Consider the following 23449-nt stretch of genomic DNA (forward strand, 5'->3'; position numbering starts at 1 on the left):
CTTAGCCCCAAACAAAGAACTACAGGCAGTTAAGGAATACTAAGAGCAGGAGAAATAGTCTTCCCCAAGGAAGATACCCCATTGCTGATCCAACACCAAGCGGTCAACCCAGCCCTAAAATGACTGGTATACAAGTAAAATTATATGGACTAAACTATATGGACTAAACAGTTAGTATTTATACTTAGGATTACACACACACACACACACACACACACACACACACCTATAATATCAATATCAACAGCTAAAGAAATAGAGGACATTAGTTTGAGAGAAAGCAATGAGGGGTTGCATGAGAAAGAAGAAAGGGAAGGGGAGAATTGATGTAATTACATTTTTTTCAACATAATATTTTTACTAATTCTTTGGGAATTTCACATCATACACTCTGATGACACTCACTTTCCAGTCCTTCCATGTCCACACCCTTACCCTTGTGACATGCCCATGAAAATAAAGATAAAATGAAATAAAAAGAGAATAACAGTTTAATTTGTATTATTTGAATACTCAAGGTAGCATGGTCAAAATCTTAGCAGCCTGTCCCTTAAATTGAACTGAGACATTCCCTCCCACACCCCATCCAGAAGCCATCAGTTGTGGACAGCTATACCTCAGCATCCTTATCACATTTTTAAAAAGTTCTCTTTGATAGCTTTCTGCTTATTTAGTCTGTTACTTTTGGGGGTGGGGTTGGGGGTAGGGATTGTCACAGAAGCCCTCCATGTCCCATTTTTTTTTTAACTGTGCATCTACAGTCATCGATATCACCACAAAAGTAGATTCCTTGCTATTTACACTCAGTGGGAGCATGAATTACAGGCTTCAACATGGCTTCTGACAATAGCACAGACCAAGAACTGAGCCCCCAGTGGCAGTAAAACCATGGACTCAGACAAGACCCTTGGAGACAACCCAGACAAGGGACATCAATATAACCTTAGGTGGTAGCACAAGTCAGTCACATCAATATGTACCCTCTGACCCCATGGCATCATGGGACACAGATATCAACATGACTTCAGGTGGTAGGTAGCATAGCCCACAGACATCTGTACGGCCTTTGGTTGTAACACAGGCCACGGACATGAATAAGGACCCCAGCCACACCAGGGTCACAAAACTAGACATGGCCCCCAGCAGCAGTACAGCCCACAGACATCATTTCATGAAAATAAAAATAAAATAAATTTTAAAAAATGTTCTCCACATATTAAGTGTTAAATAAATGGGAACTGTTTTTCTATCTCTAGATCAATGCACTCCAATTTTCTTCAGTATAAGTGACCTGATTTCTTCTATGTGACCATCCCATCTCTTCCTTACATACTACATATTAACATTTTTATTATCAAAATTTTATGAAAGAATTGGAACTATAATAATTCAAACTATTAAGAGCTCTACTTAGAAACATCATAGGGAAAATTTGGACAGTATATTTCATTTGCTACTGACTTGAGGCACTTCTTTTTTGAACAATAAAGAGAGAGGAGGGGTAAACTTCATGGGTGAAAAGAATTAATGACAATATTATCAGTCATTTGAAAGATAACCCCAAGTACCATGGGCATAGTAAATTATTAAATAAAAAAATATATCACCTGCCATAGGAAAGCTAATGGTGCATATCGTGAAAAAGTAGAAATGGCCTTAGGTGGTGCTATTTAGACAGTCTGTACATAGAATGTGCAGTTTTTCTTTCAGAATGAATTGATTAACTAGAAAATCCCTGATTGAAGGGAGGGAGCCCTTAACCTCTATAATGAATAGGCCCCAAGTCACAGTTCTAATGTTCTAAGTCCTCAGTTTATCTTTGTTTCTAGCTGTTTGCCTCTAAATCAAGATTAAAAGGCAAGTCAACATGAGCTAAAATAAAAAGGAGGTCATTTAATCACCCTGTTAGCTTCAAATGATTATTGATTTGTGGAGGTGATGTCTAATTCTGCCAGAAAAATCCATTTTAGTAAAGACTACTGCCTCAGTTTTGTCTGTGATAACAGAGGTTTGAAACAGTGGAGGTTGCAAGAGACATACACAACTTTAAGCCATTAATATCACATTTATTAGGGCACGTCTTTTAGGTCTGCCTTTTAACCTGTGACAGTATAAGGCTATTCATTTAGGAATATTTGCTTCACAGGTCCAATCATTATCTATAGTCCCTTGGGAAACAGAAAAACACTGAGATGCTGATAGATAAATAGCACAGTAGAAAATATTGAATGTAGCTGTCAGTTTTCCCGTGTCCCACCTGGTCCACAACCACTCAGACCCAAGTAAACACACAGAGGCTTATATTAATTAAAACTGCTTGGCCATTAGCTCAGACCTACCACTGACTAGCTCTTACACTTAAACTCAGCCCATGTCTGTTCATCTATATTTTGCCACGTGTTCTATGGCTTTATCTGTGTGCTATTTCATGCTGCTCCCTGGAAGGCAGACTGGCATCTCCTGACTCAGCCTTCCTCTTCCCAGAAATCTTTGTCTGTTCAGCCTGCCCATTCTTCCTGCCTGGCTACTGGCCAATCAGCTTTTTATTTATTAACTAATCAGAGCAACATATTCACAGCATATAGAACATCCCACAGAGATTGAATGTTTTTAACTGCCAACATGTAACACTCAAGTATTCCTAAAGGTGTGATATTATTGTATTGCCTGCTTTTTCTCTTGACTTATTTCATGGTCATACATTAAATTTGCAAATATAGTGAAAACAAATTTCTAAGCATGGTTGAAATAAATACAGACAGTAATGTAGTTCTGATGCAGATAACTAGATTTAAAATAATACTCTCTGTAGAAATTGTTATGGGTGATGCTCTATCAAATGAGAGTCTTGCTTCTTTGGGCATGTTTCTGTATTCGTGGCTGCTAAGTGAAGTCAAGCAGAAGAAAGTAGTGTATGTACTAATCATAATATTACAGGTGATGGTACATAGCTTGAATATGTGATTTAATTTCTTATACTCTAACATAGAATAGACTTATTTCTCACTAAGTAGGACTACAGAAATACAACATAACTATTTGAGAGTGGAGAGAACTGTTTGTATTTTGTACAGCTGTCTGTGATGGTTAATACATTTAAAAAATAAATAACTTATGACACCCACCAATAAGGCCAACATAAGAACAGGGGTAATGGGAAACTTATAAACTCAGTCTTAAGGAGCATAAGGATGAATTTTTAATTTGTATGAAATTTTGGAAAATGTGACTTTTATAAATTAGGCTAGAAAAGGACAACAGCATTCAAATTTGAATCATCACATCTGAAAATATTCCAGAGGAAAATATGAAGTCCTAAATAGCATTAACTCTCAACTTGATCCAGCCTAGAATCATCTAAAAAATATAGACTTAGTTGAGTAATTGACTTCATCAAGTTGGTATGTTGACATGTTTATAAGGGATCATCTTATTTTAACTTATGTAGGAGGATACAGTTTACTGTAGAGGTACCATCTCTAGAGAAGTTGAAATGACACTGGAAAATGCAATTGTCTTTTATAACAATGACACATTCTGCATCCAATTTTATGAATAGAAATGACCTAATTTTAGCCTAAAAAACTGTATGATATTACAATGATGAAAAATTATCCACATAAAGTCACTTCTTTTCATATCTGATTATAATTTTTGCTTATTTTCTCATTTTTTTATTTTATATTTAAGAATAAATAAAATTATACCATGTTCATCTTTCCCTTTTCTCTCTCCAAACTCTCCAGTGTTCCCCAACTTGCTTTCAATTTGTGGCCTCTCTTTATTGAACTGTTATTGTTATATACAACTTATAAGCAAGCATAAATATGAGAGATTAGGGTATATTCATATGTACATACATACATATTTATACATCATTAGACTTTGTTCATTTTCCTTCTCCATTCCCTTCATTCTTCCCACTGTGTCTCTCTGGCTGGTTCTCTTTTCCCCCCAAATTCGACCTCACTTCTGTTTTCAGGTTACACAGTCCACTACCCGCTCTTTTCCCTCTTCCTCTTAGGATTTTGCTCCCCTTTCTCACAGTCTCCTCTCTATATTCAGGCAACCCACACACATATACAGTCATACAAAAATATACACATAATCATGCTAGTTAAAATATATAATTCACATACAAAGAAAGCATTTATTTTGATTTTTCACTAATCTTACAATAATAACATTTTTTCTTTATAATAATTTATAAGAAACACCTTTCTCCATCCTTTCATCTCTGCTTCTGCTTATTTGAAAGGGTATAATGCATTCCCCTGACCTTGTATGACTCTACAGATGGATGTGATTGGGAGCAGCAAGGGAATAAAAAAAAGAGAGACTAGGCTCTCAGACAGAAAATCTTAGCATCCTGAATGTTCGGTATGTTTATCACATAGAGTTGAACAGAAAAGAAGAGTTTTGGCACACAGCTGAACAAGAAAATGGGGTTATTATATACCGGAGGTGGGATTTTTGCTATGCATCTGGATAAAAGAGGCAGATTTAGCTAGTCTCTGTAGGTGCAGTCTCTGCAAGGAAGCAGTCTTCAGGCTGTAAATATTTGGAGGGAGAAAGCTATGATGATATTTTCTGCACACACTGTCTACAGTCGCACTTGGACCAGGAAAGAGGCTTTGCCATTTTTCTTAATCTCACCAGAAGGGATGAGTTTTACCATTCTTCCATGGTTCTGTGTCTATGGTCCTTGTTATAACACTGTGGATGTCAGTCAAGCAGGACTTTACTCACTCAGAGCTTCATCTGCTCCCCCAAATGACTAACCTGCTAAAAGTGTTTTGCTTTGCGGGACATAAAGTGCTAATTTTAAAATTAAGCTCTGTGATGATTTGAATTTGAAATGTCCCATGCAGTCTAAGCCATTTGAATACTCATTCTCCAAATAATGGCAGTGTTTAGGAGGTTTAAGAGACATGACCATATGTCACTGGAGGTGAACTTTCAGAGTATATAGTCTCACGGCATTTCTAGCTTGCTTGATCTGCTTTGTGTTTATGGGTCAAGATGTGAGCTCTTAGCATCCATCCCAATCCTGCCACTGAGCCTCTTCTCCCACATCATGAGCTGTAACTCTAACCATTTGGACTGGGCAGCCCAAACAAGCTTTTCCTTCATGTTGTCTTCGGCATGGTGTGTTATCACAGAAACAGAAAAGTAACTAATACAAGGTCATACAAATTTTGTAATTGATTTTTGCCTTATGAAATTATCCAAGGATATAAATTGACCTGCATCTTCTGCTCCTGGCATAAAAAGTGAGTTTAAAAATACATTGTAACTGTGAGGATATTTTTCAAAGTGGTATGCACATACTCAAGAGTAATCAAGATATGAGTGTGAACTTTCCATTGACAGGTTTCTATACTCTGTCAAAGTCTGTCTCTTCCATCCTTCCCTACTTCCCTCCCTTGAACTTTTCTTTCTTTCCCATCATTATTATTCTCCCCTCCACTTCTGGCACAGCCATGTCTGAGTGGAATGGTAGAAGTCATAAAGCCAACACAGCTGCTTGACAAAGATCCAGCAAAGCTGAGCCACATGATGGCTGCCATGCCACCTTTGGTTTTCATCTCCACCTGTTACATACTTGGGGCACTTTTAATATTTGTACAATTTTAGGATATTGGATTTATGGAAAATTCCTCATGAATCATTTATGCCTTCTGCCAGGAATGCTGCTTCTAAGCTTACCCAGGAAAGTCCTGAACATACAACGTCCCCCCACTTCAAGGAAGATATCCTTATCTACTTGAAGGTCTTCCTTATATCTTTGAGGTTGCGACACATAAAGAAGCCAGAGGTCTCTTTGTGAGGCTATTAGGCATTTTTGATACATTTATCTCTGTACTTACACAGAAACAAGATAGTCAAAACAAAGTAAAATTAAAAGGTCAGCAAGATTTTGTGGGCTAGAGGAATTATTCACAATTCAGATTACAAGCCTCTTCCCACTCTACACTCAGACAATCACATGGCATACAACTCTGCCCTACACAGAGACATATTGATGAGCAAAGTATGGAGTGGAAAGACGATAAAAGTATGAGGTGTTAAGACCTCTCTCTCTTAGAAGTTAGCTCATGTAGAGCCACTATAATGTCATATGACCAAGGAGCAACAGAATGCCAGGATTAGACATATAGACAAATTTTATAAAGATATAAATGTGAACATTGATTGTATTATGACAGAATTTGAATAATAACTGAATCAGCTTTAGCATGAGGAATTTTCCTGGGCACTCTGACCACTAAGAGTTAATAATACACTACTTGAGAAATGGCAAAATGCCCAGGGTGGTTGAAGATTGTGTTTGTCCTTGAAGCAACCAAAGCAACCAGCCTGAGCACAGACTGTCATATGCCTCTACATTCTCAAAAATTGGGTTATGCGGTTAATGAGTAAGAATGATAACTCTGTTTATTAATGAAGTCAAAACTTGAGGGAAAATGATTAGAAATGATAACTCTGTTCTGTCATAGTTTATTTAATAATGATGACTAAAAAATGAGCAAAAAGAAGTGAAACACATGTCCAAAACCAAATATTATATGATCTATGTTTTGAAACATCATGAATGTATCCCTGCTTACTAAATTCTGTATAAATAAAGAAGCACTCTGGGTGCTAGTCAGTCAGGCTGCAAGATTCTATGGACCATCATGGCCTGGCTCACGTCCTTCCCCTGCCGACTCCTTACATCCTCTGCTGGGACACAGCCACTGCCGGGGATGGCTCCTGGCACTCTTCCTTATCTCTTATTTCTCCTTTAATTAGCAGACTGCTGACAATTTTAAATTTCTGAAGTTTGATTGATTTGTTCAATCTATCTAATGATGGTATGAAAGAGATACCTGTCTCGACGTTTCTATTAAAAGTTATAAGATTTTATCTTTTTTTATATACATCCCAAGCTCATAAATTGTGGGATTAAAACAAAGGAATCAATCATTAAGCGCATGCTTTTACTTTTTGGCCTGGTGTTTTAACCTAGTGCAGTAATTCTGTGATTCACCCATGCTGTAACATATATGCATAACAGCTTCCTTTGTATTTATGTTCCATTAATACACTATATTCTGGTAATCTACTGTAAGAGACATGTTGTAATTTGTCTAGCTTTTACCTGCTGATAGAAATTTGGCATTTTCACCTCTGGCAGTTTTAAATGAAGTTTTTATGAGTGCCAAATACCAATCTCTGAATAGATACACACTATTTTTCTTCTTATGTACGTATCAAAGAGGAAAAAGTGAGTAGGTCTTGTGGTACACATATTTTTTTTTTTCTAAATTGTAGTTCCTTTTGGTACTTTCACCACCAGAATATGAAAGCCCCAGGTGTTCTATATTCTTGTTACACACTTATATATTCAGTGTAACTCTGTCATTTTAATGGGTCCATACCTATAATTTATTATGACTTGATTTTTGTTTGCTGATAAATAGTGAATAATGTGTAGCATCTTTGCAAATGAATAGCATCATCATATTGCTGCCAGTGACATGTACTCCACATTTAGTTGTTCTTGAAGTACCTCTCCTCTACAGTTGCTTTAGAATTTGTTTTATCATATAGGTGACCTTTTTTGTCCCACCAGCCGCTCCCCATATAACAACACAGGGATTTACTATTAATTATAAGTGCTCAGCCAATAAATTAAGCTTGTTACTAACTAGCTCTTTTAATGTAAATTAAGTCATTTCTGCTGTTCTATGTGCTGCCCCAAGGCTTATTTACATCATCTATGAACTTTCCATGTTTCTTCTTCTGAATCTGGCTCGCAAATCTGCTTTTCTTTTTCCCAGTATTCTCCCAGTTTGGCCACTCCCACCTAACCTCTTCTTGCCTACCATTGGCCAGTTAGCCCTTTATTAAGCCAATGAGAGCAATGCATACACATAGTGTACAAAAGGATTATTCTACAACATCCCCCCTATTGTTTAATAAAAAAACGAACCTTTTAAAATTAATATTTTATTAACATGTGTGTATCAAAAACAGTTATCAAGTAAGAATTACAATAATATCCAGTACATTTGTACTTGACCAATTTAGAGAAAATACTTTATTATCTATCTTACTTTTGTGTGTCTAAAGTTTTATACCTAATTTACATTTTATCATTACTAAGGAAAACTATAAGTTAAACTATTTAGTCTTTAACTCCAACAAAGACTCCAGGAGGTTGTAATGTTATCTAATGACAGGGACATCTGGCTGCCTGGACAGTCACCCAAAGTGTTTCTGTAATGTTGGGTCATCTATCTTTAATCTCCAGGTCTAGTATATCAGATAGACATTTCTGAGAAGCAGCAGGGAATTTTGAAGGTCTGTCCTACCTTGGCAGTTGCTTTCTTTTCCATCATCCTGGTTCAGTTTGGACACTATTTTGTTAGCAATTGAGGCAAGGGCAGGTTCTTGGTCCAGTTTGGACACTATATTGTTAACAATTGAGGCAAGGGCAGGTTCTTTGCCCAGTGGCTAGCTTTTGCCACAAAGAATGCAGACTCCATATGGAGTTTCTTCGATGCCTATCATCTTTTGAAGTAAATTGGTGCTGTTAGGAGCAGGTATGTCTCACGGTCATGAAAAGCCTTACATTATTAAAAGAGTTTGAATGCCATATTCTATAGGTATTTGAAGTGTTTGAAGACTATCTATCCATCTAAATACATCTGTTTAACTTTGAAAACATACCTACAATGACAAATTTGATTATTATAGATGACTAACTATGAGTCTGCATTTCTTAATTATACATTACATTTTTCAGTGAGATGCATAAGTACAATACTCCAAACAAGAGTAGAAACATACATATAGTATAACAAAAATAAGTTTAAATTTGTATCAATAAGCCAAATTCTATACGAATGTAAAATATTTTGGGATTAATGGTTGCTTTTTGAATTAAAGTAGATTCAATATTCTATCCTTTTATTTCATCATTTCTATATTATATCCCCATTTTCCTTTAGAAAGAGATCTTTGAATTTAACTTCTTTGTTATGCTTTTTTCCTGATCATGACCAATAACAACTTTTAATCAAACTTCCTTAAATGATGATAAACATCATAACTCATCTTTTAGGAATTTGGGCTTTGTTTTCTTAGACTGCTTCCTATTGTCAGGGAGTGCTGGAATCCTCGGGTATATCCTGAGAAATTCAGGATTCCTTTTATTTGTGGAGCAACAGTCATAAGCAAGAACAAATTTCTTTTATGTCAGCCCAGCCCCATGAGAATATGGAGACAGCTCAGTAGGCCACTTGGTACTTGAGTTGATTAATCTGAAAATAGTCTTTATTAGAGTCTCTGCATATATTTCATCTGTGAATTTGGGTTAATAATAGAGTTAAACTCACTTATAGCCTACATCTTGGATATCAAAGTCCTCTATTGCCTGAGATTCAAGATCTTCAAAAGTTGTACTTCCTGGGTTCTTAATATTGAGCTTTATATTGTCAAATTTAGATGAGTTTTCCACAGTTTATGATGACATATTCAAAATAATCTGAGCTTTTGTGTGTGTGTGTGTGTGTGTGTGTGTGTGTGTGTGTGTGTGTGTGTGTTTGGAATGTGCATCAGAAACTTCCATTGAGTCCTTTGAAAATAATTATCTCATAAATTCATGACATTCTGATTATAATTAATTAAGAAATACTAGCTTATTGTGCTGTCATTTTATTTAATCCAATCAAATTTAACAAGGAGGTAATACGTTAGAATGATAAACCTGTGCATCCATGTCTGCTCACAGTCATGGCATACACATGAGCTTTGGTTAGCTGCAAGAAAAGTTCCTTTGACCTATATAAGTTATTCTCACTCTCTCTAAGTGATGGTTAAACAAGCTATGTTACTATATGAGAGATAGTCAAATCACTTATTCCTAACCACCTGAACAAAAAACTCTAGAACGAAGACTAAATTTAAACACTAAAGAATTAGCTTAGTTATTATTGCAGCAGGTTATTTGATGTAATAATATAAAATGCTTATTTTATTTTTCTTCGTTTGGTCAAATGAAGAAAATCTTGCATGAGATTTTCTGAGATCTAATTCTAAGTGACCATCATACATTATTTCAGGGTGTAGAGGAAATCATGAAACACTGTCTTCTGTTTAAAACATAGATTTCATGATCATAATTAATTAACCAATACTTCTTTGTTTATGTCAGATCCCATTGTACTTTACATTTCCTCCATGTTTTACAAAAATTGCTATTGACATTTGCATGGGAAGAAAAAGAACCCCATGCAACAAGCTGAGAACATGAGATCTATAAATCCTAGCCAATACTGTGTTTCATGATTAAGTGGAACAATTATGAAGGAGCAAGCCAGCACTAGCAGATCGTTGTACATCGTCAGTTAACTCATTGTCAGACTCACTGTCTGCTGATCATTGTCTTGCTCAGTTTTACACTGCTGAATCATTGCAGTGATGAAACATTTTATACTTAAAATTCCCAACCAAGGCACGTAGATATTTCATCTATTATATTTGACACTTTGATAGAAACTTTCTTCTTTAATTATAATATATATTGTACATCTTATATTTTAATCGACTACTTTTATGATGTATTATTTCTTCATGTTTTCTTTAATTGACATATCAAGTACTTCATAATTCTAGTACTGTTTGTATTTGAGACACACTACATTATTTCAATTTGTTTTCAAAGATTACACAACATTAATTAATTTAAGTTACATCCATAAATTCTCACCAACGTGATTGCTCAAACATGAGCTAAACAAAGATGACACCAATGGACATGCCAAACTGGATGGAGAAAATCCCACAAGGCCTCAAGCCTACACAGAGGACTATAGGAGCCTTGGAAAACTGAGAACAGGAGAGGTGGCCTTCCCCAGAGAAGAGAACACTCATTAGCTGTCCAGTACCAGTCAGTCAGCCCTTAAAATTTCTATAGAAATAACATTATATGGATTGACGATGTTATATTTAAGACTATATATATAAATACATAATGCATGTAATAATAGTCAAAAGGAGGGCAGTAAATTAAAGGAACATGGGAGATGAGGTGGAAGGAGAAAAGGGATGGGAGAAATTCAATTAAATTGTAATCTCAAAATAAAACACTTTTTGTTTGTTCAATTCAACACATCTTCTAAATGACATTCATAGTTTAAAGACAGGAAGGAAATAATTTTGACCATTTATTATGGCCTCAATATTTCTCAACCAAGCAGTGGAATCTTTTAAAACAAGAAGGAAAGGCAGAGAGTGATGAGCAGGCAACAAAAGGAGCAGACTTGGAAAAGAAAAGGGAGGAGGGAGGATCCACTGATACTCCCCAGTATAGAAAATTGAGATATGTTAAACAGCACTTACAATGTTCTACGTGATGTTATTTTAATATAGTGTACGACTAGGAAAAAGAGGAATGAACTGATAGAATGACATGTGTATGTATAACTAGACATTTATCCTGTTCATCAAGGGAGCCCACAATTGCACCTGTACCTATTTGTTTGACACACAGGTGGTACAGTCTACATTTACAGGAGTGTCTGCCAGCATAAAGACTCTTTGTTGTAATGAGTGTAAGCCATTGTGGTTATAGGCACATAAAATTCAAAAGAAACCATTCTTTAGTCCTTCTCACTCCCATCTGTTAGGTTCTACTTCTCAGGTGTGATTTAGACAGGCAGATATGCAATCTGGGAATCCATCCAAGCTCACTTTAGTTTCTTCCTCTTTAAGAAAAGAAAACCATCCAATAATATCCTCTAAAAACATTTTTGTCTCTGCTTGTGTTCTGTTCAATCTGTGATTATATTTTAGTCTCTAATCATAACATGGAAGATGTGGGTCTAAAAGCAGTAGCACTGGGCTTTCCTCATACCAGACAGTGCCACCTTGGGGCTGCTTTCAGTTTTTCTTCAGAGAACCATCCTCAGCTCTGACTGTGTGTCTCTGGATAACAGTGAGGACCAAAGAAAATTTAAACTTACGTAAAACTCCTCATAATCTGTCCCTTTAGGCATGCCAATGGTAACCACAGTCAAATCATTTGCATAATTGACATAATAAAAAGTTTAGGGCTTTTTTACTAACCAGACGCTATTGGAATGATTAAATAGCTATCATTAAAATTATCAGTGCAGGAGCAGCCAGAGAATGAAAACAAATTAATATTTTAATTTTTTTATGATCTGGGGTATTAACCAGGATAGTCTCTCTTATTCAGTAGTAACTAATTTAATGCAAACTTCTCAGTGCCCCAAAAGACAAACACTGAGCTCACAAATATCACAAAGTATTTGGACAGAATGGGCATATATTATCATTCTACAGCAAGTTGGGAATATATATATATGTGTGTATATATATATATATATATATATATATATATATATATATACACATTTCAATGCATACTTTGATGTTACTTATGATATCTCATAACTGACATATTTAATAACACAACTATGATCAACTAGAGACCGTTCTCCATGGTTAAGAGCAATGGGTGCTCTTCATACAACCTGTGCTTGATTCTCAGAACCTGCATGGCACCTCACAACAATCTGTAATTCCAGTTCATCTTCAGCACTAGGAATGACTCAGAAATTCTGAATTCCAGGAGATCTGTGCAGACATGCTGGAAGTGTGGCTAACCTACCACTTATCTGAAGTTTAATACTTGTAACACTTTTGGGAGAAGCTTTGTGACCTTCAAAGTTTCTGCTTTTGGAGACTTGTAAATTTTGTTTACTTCCTGAAGTTTTATAGCTAAATAATATTTTTATGTACTCTTTGGTAATTTCATACAATGTAAGATCATATTCAAATGATTGAACATCATATAATTTTGATCATATTCATCCCCTCTAACTCTTCCCAGACTCTCTCCCATCTCTCTACCCACTCTACTTCATGTATTTTTCCATTTTTTTTTTTTTTTTTTTTTTTTTTTTTTTTTTTTTGTGAACTAGCTTCTCCCGAATGCATGGCCAGCCTTGGAGTATGGTTGATATAAAAGGTTTAACTTCTTCAAGAAAACTGACATCCCCTTTCTCAGCAGCAATCAAATACAAAAGCTCCTCGGGGAAGGGTAGAGGAAGCTTCAGCCTGTGCATATCTTTTGAATACTGTCATAATATCTATGAGTTTATATATGTATCTCCCCTGCTGTGTCTGGAAAATGCTGTTTTCTTGAAGTTATCTGCCACCCCGACTCTTATAATGGTTCCTTAGCCTGTTCCATGTAGAGTTCCAAGGTATGAGTGGAATGCATATTGAGGTGGTTTGAATGAGAATGGTCCCCATAGGCTCATATATTTGAATTCTTGATCCCAGTTAGTGGAACAGTATGGGAAGGATTAGGAATTGTGGACTTCTTGGAGGAGCTATGCCATTGAGGGTGGACTCTGAGGTTTCAAAAGTCTGTATCAGGCCCAGCAACTGACACTTTCTGCCTACAGATCAAAATATAAAAGTTCTTAGGTAGTATTCCAACACTATCCCTGTCTGCTTCCTGCCACAATGACAACTGACTGTCTAAAACTGCAAGTCCCCCAAATTACATGCATTCTTTTAGAAGATTTACCTAGGTCACAGTCAATGATATCTAACAGTATTCTGCTATACTCATAGATTGGTGCCTAGTCCAATAGTCTTCACAGAGGCTTCATCTAGCAATAGTTGCAAAGACCCCACAGTCAAATATTAGGAGCTCAGGGATCTTACTGAAGAGCATGAGGAAGGATGGCAGGAGCCAGAGGGCTCAAGGACACCACAAGAAAACCTACAGAATCAACTAACCTGGGCTCATAGGTGCTCACAGGGACTGAACTAACAACCAGGACGCATGCATGGGACTAACCTAGGCCCTCTGCCTAGATGTTAAAGTTGTTTAGCTTGGTATTTTTTGTGGAAATCCTAACAGTGGGATTAAGGACCATTTTAGATGCGTTTGTGGGCATTTAGGATCCTATTCCTTATATTGGGTTGCCTTACCCAGCCTTAATACAAGGGGGTGTATTGTCTTACTGCAACTTGATATGCCATATTTTGTCAATATTAATGGGAGGCCCACCCTTTTCTGAATAAGAAGTAAATGGGGAGAGCAGAAGAGGAGAGGAGCTAGGAGCAGAGGAGGGAGGGGAATCTGTAGTTTAGTTGAAAAATAAAATATTTTTTTAAATTATAAAAATGAGGACAGGAAGTTGAAGAGAGTATAGGGAAGGAACTAGGAGGTGTGGCAAATATTACCAGATCACTTTAAATAAAATATTCAAAGGATTATTAAAAATATTTAATTTACACACACACACACACACACACACACACACAAAGCTGCATACTATCTCAATTAAAAAAAAGAGCTGGTCACTGTAAGCCTGCCTCAAATATTTCTACACTGAGTATCAACCAGAGAAATGGGAATAGTTTACTTGAAAGTTTTGGTTAATATCTTTGTAAAATTATTTTTTTGCACTACTACATATCCCACAGTATATAAATTTATCTAACCCATATGAAATTCTTTAAGTCAGTCAATTACAGAGTTTGAAGAAGCTTTACAAACTTCCTAATCCCACTGTCATCTTCTCTGTATTTAGGCACTCTATGAGCAATCATATTTACCACACAGTGTGTTTTGTTTTTTCAGCACACATGTGAGACAGCTGGTGTTGCATTTGGTATTTGCAAAGCATTTCCTTTCACCACTGTAGTGGTAGCCATGATCTCTGTCTTCCATTTACCCACGTCATTAACAGTAAAAACCTAATACTTGGCATGGATTATGGCAGAAGACTTCATTTAGCCACAAGGTGATAAAATCAGCTATGCATCGTTCTGTTTTTCTTCAGGATGCTTCACAAATCTTAGAGGGTTTGCTATCATCTTGTATTCTGCTTGCTTTTGCTCTTTTATTTAATTTTAGAGTTTATAATTGGAATCTGCAATAAGGCAAATAACTGGGTTGCTCTACCATAACCAATATCCATACCTTCTCCTAAAACTCTCTAAAATATTTTCTATATCTTTTAAAATATAAATACTTCGATGTGCAATTGTTATATGGAATTATTTGATAATACACAACATCACTAGTGATCAGCATAGAATGGAACTCTGGGTATGGTAATTATGAAATTAACATGATTGAGGAATAGACAAGAAATATGCAGTTTGACAACAGCCATTAATTATGAGAGTGAATTATATTTATGAATGAATTTCTTCTTGAATTCTCATCACTTTGATTGCCTATAACAATAGACCTGCAAAAGACTGGCTCTCTATCTACTATGAATTAGGAAAGGGATCATGAGATTATGTGGCACCTTCCAAAGACACAAAATAGTTAAGAACTATGGGGGGTGGCTTACAATGTCGCACCCCATTCTCAAGTATTAATAGACAGTTAATGTTTGCTTGGGGGCAGAATAGTGAGTGGCTTCTTAGTTGTGTTCCTACAAGTAACCATTAATTAAACTCATTAGTTCATCAAGCAAGATGTCATTGAAAACCTTTCTTTGGTCTGTTGTCTATGCACTATCCACAACAAATGGACATTTTGTTTGTCTCCCCAGGAAAATTTGATGCAAAGATTATTCTGCAAGCCATTATATTGTTAACATGTTTTCATTAGTCAAATAGTTGATTTGTGTGAAACCATTTAAAACATTATATTTGATAAACAGAAGTAAATTTGGTATTCTGAAATGACATCCATAATTTTTGTTTGTTGCATCACTATTCACAACAGTCAGATTGTGAAAACATAAGTGTCTATTAGCTGATGAATAGATGATACAAAGATACTACATACAGACAAATAGGATAGTATTTATTCATGAAAAGGAAATTGCCCCTGTCGTTTGCAAAAGCATGGATGTGATTGGAGGCCATTTTCTGAAGTAAAATTAGTCAGGCATAGAAATACAAGTATCATTTCATCTTTCTCCTATGAAATCTAACATATTTAACCTCATATATATTGAAAGTAAAATGGTGGTCACCTGAGGCTGAGAGGAATAAATAACGTGGAAATACAGAAAAATCAATCAATAGACACTGTTGCAGTGAGAGGTCAGACTTTCTTAATGCTGTTGCTATGGAGTGTGACTGTGGTATGATAAAAATACACTGTACATTTTAAAAGATAGAAGAAAGAATTTTGAATATTTTTTACAATAACAGAATAAAAAGTCTTAAGGATAAAATGTTGTGAACCTCATTTAAGCACCATACAATATAAATATGTATGGAAACGTTATATGTCATTTGAATATGAATACTTTTATTTTTTTAGAATTTCCTATATAAGTACTGTGGTTATATCATCTAACTCCTTTCTCTTCTTCCTACAATTCTTCCCATGTTCCCATCATTCCTTCTCAAATTTGTAGCCTCTTTTTTCTTTAATTATTGTTGTTACCTGAATAGACCTGTTGTACATACACACAGAATACACACACACACACACACACACACACACACACACACACACACACCACACACACTGCTGAGTCCCTTTAGAATTCTTTGTAGGTGTAGTTAGAATTGGCTAAGCTATCAGGGAACTCATCTCTGTAGAAGACTGATCCTCCCTCTCTAAAGAGCCATTAATTGCCTCTATCTTTTCATCTTGGGGTGGAGCCTTGCCAGATTCCCCCTGTCCATGTTGTGATGCCAACTAGTGCTTTTCCTTTTCAGGTCTTGTTCAATCAACTCTATTGTTGAGATTTTCATGAATGTTGTTTCCCTGTTGTTTACAGAAGAAAGCATTTTACAGACTTCCTGGTCTTCTGATTCTTATAATCCTTTTGTCCCTCTTCAAGATGTTTCAGGTATTCAAAGTGTGTGGTCTCTTCAGCAAAATGGTTTTACATTCAATTTCTGGGGGGGCACTCAAACACAAAGACAATAGCAATGACCTTATTTGGGAGTTTCTTGGAGTCCTCTGACCAACAACTCAAAGGAACATTTCACATACCTACATAAACTGTGTTCCAATTAAAATCATCTAAATTAATATTGGATAAATAAAATATTCGATGTAACTGAGTAGCAACTCTTACCTTTATTCCTTCATGTTAACATTGATGGCTAAGATTTCAGTAGAAATTTATATAACACATGTAGAAAACATTTACACCAACTGATTTATTTGAAAGACCAATATAAACTTAGCACTCTCAATTTCTTCTCCTATTCTTTCAGATTCTGCCTCACATGATTTTGCTGTTTGTCTGCATTACAGGATGATATCACCCTCACTCCTGCACAGTATTTTCCTGCAATGTGACTCAGTTCTTAAGATGTTCCTGTGAGGAATTCTTCCCACCTGTGCCTCTCCATTGTGCTAATGGGGATTTCCATGCCCATCCCTCAGCACTCACTTCTGTCACTGGGAATAATAGAAACACAAACAAAACTGGAAATTGCATTTGATGACATTCTTAAATATGAAATAATTTGAAGCTTTTAGCCATCCAGGCTCTAGTTACTGAATTTACTATGAGAAAAATTTAAGTATGTTTAGAGAGGATGTATCTGATAGAAATTGGCAGTGCTGATTTTTGCACACCTGTCTTAAAATTGAAAAAAAAAAAAAAAAAGCTTGCTAAAGATTAAAAGAACTTGCTTTTCATGTGGGATAGTCTTGAATTTCATAATTTTAAAATCATTTTGATCTCGTATTCATTGAGCACTCTTTAAAAATATTTTAATTTATTCTTTGACAATGTCATACATGCCAAGAATTATTTTGATCATATTTACCCGACCCCTATTATGATTTCTTATTCTCTTTCACTGCTACTATAACTTCTCTTCTTTCCAAGATGTCCTTATCCTTTCATAGCTTTTGGTGTGTGTGTGTGTGTGTGTGTGTGTGTGTGTGTGTGTGTGTATCTGTCTGTCTGTCTGTGTCTGTTTCTCTGCATGTGTCTGTGTGAGTATCTGTGTAATTGTGTGTGTGTGTGTGTGTATCTACCTGTCTCTGTGTGTGAATATGTGTGTGTAGTCTGTCACTTTGTAAATGTCTGTGTTTCTATTCCACTGAGGACTGAGAACTGCTTGCATAAGCGTGCGTAGGAGGTCCATGGAAAGAAAAAGCTTTAGTTAATTTATCAGTGGCCACACCAGTGAAGAAAATGACTTCACCATCCAGGAAACATTAATTGCCACTCTCTCTTTAGAAAGATACAAGACTTTATGATTCCCTTCAAAATACATGATGAATATTGAAGGCCTGATTTTGTGCATGTCTTGTGTAGGTAACCACAACTGCTGTGAGTTTATGATTAAAGAGCCATGCTATGCCCAGAGAACAGCATTTCCCAGCACTGCTTCTCATTCTCAGACTTCTAGACTCTTGTTGCTCCAATTTCTATGATGACTCAATACTTGGAGGATGTGATATAGATGTTCAGTTTTGAACGAAGCATTCATGAGTCACTCATTCTTAGCAGTTTAATCAGTTATGTTCCACTTCATTAGCTACTACAGTGTGCAAAATAAACTTTGATGATCATGACTGATATCAACACTAATCTGAGTTTAAAGGTAGATATTTGGCGGACAGTTTGGTAACACCTCCATTTAGGAAAATGGCAGCAATAAGTTCCTCTCTAAAGGATATGACCTGCATAGCCACGGGCTTTTAATCAAGTTTACCATATCAAGCAGGAATTCCTCAGGTGAAGCAGGACAGTAATTCATTTGGAAAACGTTAAGCTATACCATAGCACTCCTGCTACTTTCATGCCTCAGAGTATATTTTGATTTGCTGCTCACTATGATAAGGGGCATCCACAGGTAGTTAAGACTATCAGTGCATTTTCCCACTCATCAGCCTGTATATAGCATTCAGAGTATGAGAGGTAGCCAACAAGAAAGAAGCTTGCAATTCAGTTCCACCCTGATTTCTCAATCTTCTGTAATTAAAATGTATGGTGTATTCAGCAGTACAGGCTGTTTTTGTTGCTGTTCTATCACAGTGAAAATAAACCTTGACCAAGGCAACTTATAAAACAAAGCATTTATTTTGGGCTTGCCTTTGAAACGGAAGCAAGTTCATGAACAGCACAGTGGGGAACATGGTGCCAGCCAGGAGGCCAGACATAGCAGAGGATCAGGAGCAGAGAGTTCCTGTATGATCCTTAAGTTGCCTTAAGTTGCAGGCAGAGAAAGAGAGACTAAGCCTGGGGAGGACTTTTGAAATTTCAAAGAATATGCTACAGTGACACACCACCTCCCACAAAGCGACACCTCTTCCAATAAAGCCACACCTCCTAATCCTTTGTACAGAGTCCACAAACTGGGAAACAAATATTCAAATGCATGAGCATATTGAGGCCATTCAAGTTCAAACTACCACCAGGACTTATTATGTAATTATGCTGGTTATCCAAAATCAAAGACAAGAGCTTATATTGTTTTGGTGCTCTGGGGTCTCCCTGATCAACAACACACAGGGAATTAACCCACACCTGACACTGTGATTTTTATTTAATACCCTATGTTTCTGGAAGCAACATTACCCAGCCATCATTTGAAAATAAAAATTGATCATTTATACAGAGCCGTAGATTTGCATATAGCATTTCAGTTTATATGCTATTAAAATTGATTTATTAATATAGTTTTATAATATATAACCTCAGATCAGGTGGCATGATATTTATAGATTTTTCTTTTATTCAAAATTGCATGAATGTCATACTTAATGATTCTATGTATTTGAAAATATATTTTTCTATTTCTATGTAAACTGTAACTACAATTTTTAAAGCTTTTTTTTTTCCATTGGGTAGCTTATCGAAGACCATCCTTCACTGTAACAATTCATTTATACAGAGGATACATTTTAATTATTTCATCTTTCCATTGTCAATTATGTAATGCCTTCAGGTCAGAATTTGCTTTTTGTTTCTTATTTTGTTTAAGTTTTATATGAACTATAGTACTTCATAGACTGATGTAGGTGACATGGATATTTTCTTAAGAGTCCTCATATATAGAAAAAAAGAATATCTTATATTTATGAGCTTTGTTTTCAATGTGTTCATTGCTGTTTTCCCAAATTTAGTTGACAAGCTTTCATCTTCTTGGTTGAATATATTTCAGAATTTATTAGAAACTCTTTGTTGCTATAATTAAAAAGGTCATGACCAAAATGGACTTAAGAAAGAAACAGTTCATTTTTGTTTAGGGTTCCAGAGGGAGAGTCCATATTGTTGGGGAAGCAACAGGAGCAGGCAGCAGGAAGAGGAATGTGGAGATCATGTCTTCACTCACATTTAGGAAGCAGAAAGTGAACATGAAGTGGGGTGAAGTTGTAAACAATTAAAGCCCAACCCAGTGACATACGTCCTCCAGAAACTCTCATAAAGTAAAAGTTCGATAATGTCCCTAAACAGTGCAAGCAACAGGGGCCATTTATGCAAATACAGGAGGCTGTAAGGGTCATTTATGTTTTTGCTTTGTTTTGTTTTGTATATGTGTGTGTTCCTTATCTTCTAGGGAAATACTCAGCATCAAACATGGATGTTGATGATAACAGTGGGTCTATCTTCAACCACCTATCACATATGACCTTATTTTATAAAATTATATTGCTTTTATATGTTTTTTAAGAAATATTATGTAGAATGATTATTAAATATTGTCAAGTGTTTTTATAGCTATAGTATATATGGTTACATGTATTTTTCCCTCATTATTTTCCTTTAGTAGAATTACATTTATTAACATGTATGCATTCAAAATACTATATTATATTCAGCAGATATAACATTTCTCATTGTGAATAGTCTTTTGAACATATTATGTATTTTTTTTTCTAAGATTTTTTTTTTTCAGGATATTTTATCTCTATTTACCAGTATGGTGGTTTGAAAGAAAATGGTCACCCAAGGGAGTAGCACTATTAGGAGTTATGGCCTTTCAGAGTAGGAGTGCTATTGTTGTAGGAAGTGTGTTACTATAGGGGTGGGCTTTGAGGTCTCCTTTGCTCAAGCTTTCCTCAATGTGATACTGAATCCACTTCCTGTTGCCTGTTGTTCAAGATGTAGCCAGCACCATGTCTGACTGCATTGTCACCATATCCTTTCATCATGATAATGGACTGAACTTCTGAAAGTATAAGCAAGTCACCTCAATTAAATGTTTTCCTTTATAAGAGTTGCTAGTTGAACCCCCACCTCCCATCCTGCACCAGACCTCCCATCTGGACAAGAGGTGAGTGTCTGGGCTCAGACCCAGAGAGGTCTGCCTCTAGATCCCATCGCTGGGCACCAGCGAAGACCTGCCCAACTTGGCCCCAGGTTCTGCCCATCGGGCAGGATCTCCTCCACCCCCACCAGGAAGGTTTCCCTTCTCCAAGACCCTCTGCAGACCCTGCAATCTCCATGCCCTGCTCACACGCCCATCCACCCGAGACCCCAGCCACTTCCTGAGACTTAGAGACCAGCCCCCTGCTCCCATCCCACCCAGAGCTCCCATCTGGACAAGAGAGAGAGGCTTCCTGAATCTGTCAGCTCTGTCTGGACCAAGAGCTCTGATAAGACCAAGAACAAATCCACAAGGAGATGGGCAGACATCAAGGCAGAAGTACATACAACAAAATGAAGAGCAATACAGAATCACTAGAACCTAGACCTCCCCCAACAGCTAGACCTGAACATCACAAAATGGAAAAAGCAGAAGAAAGCAACCTTATGAATAACATCATGAAGAGGATAGAGGCTTATATAGAAGAAATCACAAATGAAATTGATGAAACGACAAATAAAAAATGGGAAGAAAACTATTAAAAAACTAGAGGAAAGAACAAATAAAGCAGAAGAAAACAATAAATCCATGAAAGAAAATCATGAAAAAGCAATGAAACAAATGAAGGAAACAGTCCAAGACCTGAAAAGGGAAATAGAATAAATGAAGAAGACACAAACAGAGGGATTCCTGGAAATAGAAAATCTGAGTAAATGAAAGGGAACTTCAGATGCGAGTATAACCAACAGAATGCAAGAGATGGGAGACGATCTCTGGCATTGAAGATACAGTAGAGGAAATAGATTCATCAGTCAAAGAAAACACTAAATCTAACAAAGCCATGACTCAAAATGTCCAATAAATTTGAGACATCATGAAAATACCAAACCTACGAAAAATAGGGATAGAGGAAGAAGAAGAATACCAACTCAAAGGCATAGAAAATATATTCAGCAAGATCATAGACGAAAACTATCCCAATTTAAAGAAGGAAATGACTATGAAGATACAAGAAGCCTATAGAACACCAAACAGACTAGACCCCCCAAAAAGTCCCCTTACCACATAATAATTAAACAACTATATATACAGAATAAAGAAAGAATATTAAGATCAGCAAAGGAGAAAGGCCAAGTGACCTATAAAGGTAAACCCATCAGAATAACACCCGATTTCTCAATGGAGAATTTGAAAGCCAGAAGGACCTGGACAGATGTAATGCAGACACTAAGAGACTATGGATGCCAGCCTAGACTAATATACACAGCAAAACATTCAATCATCATAGATGGAGTGAACAAGACATTCCAAGACAAAGCTAGATTTAAACAATACTTATCCACAAACCCAGCCCTACAGAAAGTACTAGAAGGAAAATTCCAACTGAAGGAACTCAGATACACCCTCAAAAACACAGGCAATAGATAATGCCACAGTAGTAAACCATAAAGAAGAGAAGTACACACACACTACCATCAAAAAATAACAAGAATAAACAATCACTGGTCATTAATATCTCTTAATATCAATGGCCTTAATTCACCTATAAAAAGACATAGGCTTACAGAATGGATATGAAAGCAGGACCCATCTTTCTGCTTCAAACAAGAAACACACCTCAAATTCAAAGATAGACACTACCTAAGAATAAAAGGCTGGGAGAAGACTTTCCAATCAAATGGTCTTAAGAAGCAAGCAGGTGTAGCCATCCTAATATCCAACAAAATAGACTTCAAACTAAAAAACAATCAAAAGAGATAAAGAAAGGCATTACATACTCATCACAGGAAAGATCCACCAAGATGAAGTTTCAATTCTGAACATTTATGCCCCAAACACAAGGGCATCCACATATGTAAAAGAAACATTACTAAAGCTTAAACCACATATAAAACCCTACACATTAATATTGGGAGACTTCAACACCCCACTTTCACCACTGGACAGATATCCCAAATTGAAACTTAACAGAGAAATAAAGGACTTAACTGATGTTATGACTCAAATTCATTTAATCGATATCTACAGAACATTCCATCCTAACAAAAAAGAATATACCTTCTTCTCAGCACCCCAGGGAACCTTCTCTAAAATCGACCACATACTTTGTCACAAAGCAAATCTCAACAGATACAAAACAATTAGAATAACCTCC

Source organism: Peromyscus leucopus, chromosome 2, assembly GCF_004664715.2.
Source record: "Peromyscus leucopus breed LL Stock chromosome 2, UCI_PerLeu_2.1, whole genome shotgun sequence".
Classification (NCBI taxonomy): Eukaryota; Metazoa; Chordata; class Mammalia; order Rodentia; family Cricetidae; genus Peromyscus; species Peromyscus leucopus.